This window comes from Halyomorpha halys, unplaced genomic scaffold, assembly GCF_000696795.3.
Source record: "Halyomorpha halys isolate HHAL.00 unplaced genomic scaffold, Hhal_1.1 Scaffold506.1, whole genome shotgun sequence".
Classification (NCBI taxonomy): domain Eukaryota; kingdom Metazoa; phylum Arthropoda; class Insecta; order Hemiptera; family Pentatomidae; genus Halyomorpha; species Halyomorpha halys.
Window position 1 is genome coordinate 175,517 of NW_027108424.1, and position 5,813 is coordinate 181,329.

General features: G+C 29.9%; 1 pseudogene; it reads right to left on the reverse strand.

The window, feature by feature from the left end:
- The window catches only part of LOC106683710 (1-acyl-sn-glycerol-3-phosphate acyltransferase beta-like), a 30,473-nt pseudogene that overhangs the window by 13,563 nt on the left and 11,097 nt on the right, over positions 1-5,813 (reverse strand).

Genomic DNA, 5,813 nt, shown 5'->3' on the forward strand with positions numbered 1-5,813 from the left:
TATTTTAAATGTCTGCTTATTCCCTCTTGTTTATTCACTATAATAATTTTTCCCAGGGCTTTTATATCTACAATATATAAATTAATATTTTAGAAAATATTTATTTAAAAAAAAATTATATTACAGTTAAAAATTAATTAAATCAATAGTTTTTTTATATTTAAGCAAAATTTATTATTTCTTTAACTTAAATCAAATTTTGAATTATCTTCTTTTCAGTCTCCAATAAAAACCTCTACTTTAGCAATGTAGTTAACAATGGGACTTCTATTGCTTGTTATAGAATTCCAGAGATGGGCAAAAATTAGCTGTAGTCGAAACTAATAGCTAACATTGTCATGGATACGATATTTATTTATCAATTGTTAATTCATGTATAAGTGTTGTATCCATGGCAATTCTAGCTATTAGTTTTAACCATAGCTAATTTTTTCCCATCTCTGGTGCTCTCTATTGGATCCTTAGTTATTTTTGTTTACAAAATGGATGGGTAGTTTCTTACTTGTTCAATTAATTTAAGAGTTGGGTATACATCACATTAAAATTTCTTGTGTTTATTTTATAATTGATCGCAACATTCTGATTTTCACTTACTGTTAATGCAAAAAAAAATTTCTTTTAAAATAAATTTTTTCTCTATAAAATATTTTAACATCTTGAAAATCAAAATCAAAATTAAAAAAATATGTCCTTTTACAGCATGGTGTTGTACAAGTGCAGTTTTTTATTATACTTAAGATTTTATGATTTTTTTTATTCTAATATTTAAAAAAATATTTAATAGTCTAGTGTGTTGGCCTGAAACTGTAGTGGAATTTATTTTGTATACACCAAACTTAAAAATTTCAAATTTCTTTGTACTTTTTAAAAAACTTTTTTCCATTAAACGCTAATTCCTTCTCCATTTCTATATCCCTTAGCTGTTCAAAAATACAATTTAAATAATAGAAAATTGGTTTAAATAGTTAAAAATATATACATAAATAGAGATTCATGATTGTTAGAAATTTTCACCTCTCCAGTTAAATGTTATACAAAAAAAGTATATTACATCATACACATTTTTTTTTGTTCATATATTTACCCAGTATATCTAAAAAATTTTGGTGGTTGGCAACAATTATGGCTCCTCTATCTTGCTTCAATATGTCTCCTCTTCTAAGACTCCATTCAATTCCTAATATTTTCGTGTAATGCTTAACAACGTTTGATCCAAGCCTAGATAGTGAATAAATAATTCTAGTGAGTCACCAATATAAAATAAAAAATGGGTATATTATTGGGTTGTAAAATAAGTTGGTAGCGTTTTTTGCAGGTGGTTTCAATAAAAAAATCATATTCTTGTAAATATTTTTAATCAATTATATATGACCCATTTTGATCTATTACATGTTGCCATCTTTCAGGTATTTTTTTAATTCCGTCCTCCCAAAATGTTTGCAAAGACAGGTGAGGATGGGCGTTATCGTGATGGAAAACTATGCCTTTGCGGTTATGAGACACATATGATTTGAGATACTTGCACGAGATATGTTAGGGGTTTCTGCGATATCCCATATCATAGAGTGAGGGCTGTTTGTGACCGAGCACTCTGTCTTCCAAGTCACAATTTCCAGTTCTGAACCGAGCAAATCACTTACAGACGGTCCTTTCTCCTAAGGCATCACTGCCATACACACTGCAAATTTTGTTAACCGTCTATGCAGCAGATTTTCTTTTTCGGAAATAAAAAATCATTAAATGACGAAAATGAAATTTTTCTCCTCCATTTTAAGCAAGCAAAATACCACTTAAAGATAAGGAATGTTGGTTAAAACTGATGCATAAAAGCACCTTAACAAATCCTTTTTTAGAATATGTAAACATTATTGACCGAGTAAACATGAGTTTATAAATACAGAGAGGATTGAAAAACGCTATGAACTCATTTTACAACCCAATATTAGTAATGCCATTCTAATCTATTTAATTAACACATCATTTTTTCGTCTGTTATAGAACCAGTTTATATTTATGGGTCGATTATGTTCTTTCTTTGTGTGCCAACCAGTGTGTGGAGTGTGGGAATAGATACTAATTTGGAAATTAAACTGTACTACTGTTCCATGATATATTAGTGGGTTGTTCATTTTTAGCAATTTAATTTGAAGAAAGTGAAAACTATAATATGAGAAGAAAATGGTTGGGAATGCAATGAGTTAAGGAAACAAATAAGTAATACTTTATGATTGGAGAAGTTTGTCGAGGGGTGCGGTCAGCAAAGAACAACATAAATAAACAAAACCATATTTATTTATTGTATGCCAATGTTTCGACCTGAGTTTCAGGTTTTCATCAGGGCTATAGAACAAAAGAGATAACAACAACATTTAGAGAAACATAAAATTGAAAATAGTATACAAACAAATTTGGAATTATACAAAATATTGAATTGAATCTTATTTTGAGTATTGAGTGTTATGTTGTTCTTTGCTGACCGCACCCCCCCCCCCTGACAAACTTCTCCAATCATTAATCTACGGTCAACTACCTCATCAAGTAATACTTTTTTTTTTAATAACTTTAATTTTTTACATATATTTACTTTCTAGATTTATTTATTAGATGTATATTATTTTATTTTTCTTTCCTCTTCCTCAATTTAACTTTTACTTATTCTTATAAAGCTTTTATATTCTTATAATATTCTGACTATATATTTTCTTTCAACTCTATATATGTATCTATATTGTTTTTTATTTTTTAATTTTCTAATTATTCTGTAATCCTTTTTAATCATGATTTTGGTTTTTATCTTGTTATTTGTTCTTAATCTTGATGAAAGCCTGAAATTCTGGGTGAATCATTGGCACTAATAATCATGAGAGATAGTTGACCATGGATGACTTATACGAGGAGAAGATGGTTAGGGGGGTGCAGTCAAAATAAAACAAATAAGTTGAAGTAACTTTTTTAATTATGTCAATGTTTCAGCCAGAATTTCTAGCCTTCCTCAGGGCTAAGAACAGAACAAGATAACAAACAATGAATACAAAGATATCTTTCCTTTTTATTTATTCTTTTTCCCATCCAAGATTACCCAACACATGCATCGTTGAAATAATTGACTAAAATATAGTTAAAGTTCATATATGTTAAGATAAATAAGTAAATATATTAATTGATACCGAAGTTTCAATAATGTTTAATTATTGTATATATACATCCTCAAATGTAGCAACGGCAAAGCATTACCGGGGCTGCTAGTTGAACTTAAAATTGTAAATAAACACCATTCGTCCAAATTTAAAAACATATTTTCATACATGCTTACCCATATTATTATTTATTTATTACTATTTACAACTGTACATTCATATACATACATCCAGTAAATTTTATTTTAGTTTATAATAGAGTGACACAGGCTTGTAGAGAAACTACCCATTGGTAGCACTCTAATGACATTTTACATAAGAAGGTCTAGTGGCCATCGTCTTTTCAAGCACCTTGGAGGATTATCAGGAATGGAAGAGGAAGCAAGGTTAGAAACTAGTGGGTTTGGGAGTTTATAATGTAAGGAATGGTATCTGGTTCGGGCAAGATCGGTTACATATGGAACATTAAGGTCTTTATGTATGATTTTATTTATGAAAAAGTAAGGAGCATTAAGGATTTTGGATTGTAAGCATGCACATATTAAAATTCCAATAATCAAAGACCCCTTCTAAATTAATACTCAGGCCATCCGTAGCTCAGATGGTTAGGCCTAGGTCTATCGTTCTGAGATCTGCGGGCGGCGCCGGTTTGAATCCGGCCTGGGGTGTTGACTTTTTCAGTTTAATTAAGTGGCAGTCCCATAAAATGAAAAGCTTGACCCATTTCCCCACCATGGTTAGAATAGGTTGGTCACCTGTCGATAACAAGGTAAATACCAACATCGATATGGATTGATTTTAAAAAAATAAAATAACACTCCTCAGCAACGGACTGTCCGTTTTCAAACGACTCCACTGTACTCTCACAGATATATTTTTAATAGTGAAATTTCATAACCGACCAAAATAAAATTAAAAAAAAAAAAAATGTTAACCATTACCCTCAAAATTTATATTTTGAAGTTTCAAAAATTGTAGAATTCAAAATCGAATAAAAAAAAATCCATCCGTCTACTCTAACCAGTTTTTCTCCGTTATGACTAGGGCGTTTTTTAAAATGTTTTAATTTAGCATTAAATTATTAAATTCACCTCAAGATGTTCCTCGAAACTGTACATTCCAATTGGCTAATTTTTTCTATTATGTTTTATATATGGTATAATCATTTTCATTCCTTTTTGTTAACTAATATAATAAATAATTCATTTTAATGACTCGCCATTGTGCCATATTTTTTAGCATTTTTCTTTGTTTTATCGTTCGTCATGTCTCAAAGCGAACCAAGAAAAATATTTCACAATTGTTAATAACTTAACGGATCAAAATGGATTTTAAAAACATTTTTCTTTATTTTAATCATTAATTCATAATTAAATTTATGTAAATAAGCTATTATGTATACAAGGCTTCTGAAAATAAGTTGACCCTGAATCCAGCAAAAAGCAATGCCAACCTTATCGGTTTAAAAATCTAACTTAATTCTCTTCCTTATTATCCATTGCCACAGGTCTACAACATACTTATTCAGTTTCAAATCACTTATGATCAATATCTAACACGGAATAACCATATTTCCCAAATAACCCATGAAACCATCTCAATCCTTAACCAGCTTCTGTGGTTCTGCAATTCTCTTGGTCCTCCCCACTTCGACTACTGTTGCTTAGTGGAGTATGCATTACCCTAGACCCTATAGTACAAGAACCCAAGATGCAAAAAGAGGCAGTTATTTATTTCACCCCAATTTCTGATTACTAGTAAAAATTGATGAGTCTGCCAATACAATACAAAATGGCGGCTGTTTCAAAACGTTAAAACAAATTAATTTTTCATTCAGAGCTCTATATCTTTAAAATTACAAATAATACCTAAACCTAAGAGGACATTATTTAAAGCAGAGTAAATTTGCTGAAATATTAGCCCTAATAGAGCTATTTACCTTTAATAGTTCTCGAGATATAGCTTTATAAAAAGCAAAATTTCTTAAAAATGTACTGAAAGCTTAGTAGTTGGTAAATTTATTTTGAGAAATCTATATTTCAGGAACTATGTGATGTATAGATGTCTACTAGCACCAAAAATAAAGCTAGTTAATGTACTATAAAGTAGTTTATGACCTTAACCTTTGTAGTATTATTAATAGTAGTTTTCATGATATTTCCTAAAATAAATTGATTTATAGTTCTTTGGAGAATAAGTTTGATTTATGAAAACTTTTATTTCAGAAACCATTGGACGTACAGATGTCTGTAATTTTTCTATTGTTTTTATAAAATGTTTGAGTTTTGAAAAAATATGTCTCTAGACCAATTGGATTAATAATTAATAACGCACCGCATTAAACTAGCTGCAATTTGAGTTCTGACAGATATCTAATAAATCCTGAGATATTGTTTTTCATAAATCCAAAATGTCTGTCCGAACATCTAGAAATCAACATTTTGTGAATTTATTTTGTCAAATGTCAAAACTCCTACTCCTTCGAGGGTAAACGTCATCAACTACTTTATAGTAAATGAGGAGAAGATGGTTGGGGGTGCGGTCAATGAAACACAAATAAGTATGACCAACTTATTTTAATGTGCCGACGTTTCGGCTAGAGTTTCTAGCCTTCTTCAGGGCTAAAAACAAAACAAGATAACAATCGTCGACTTGATAACAACCACGCACCTACTC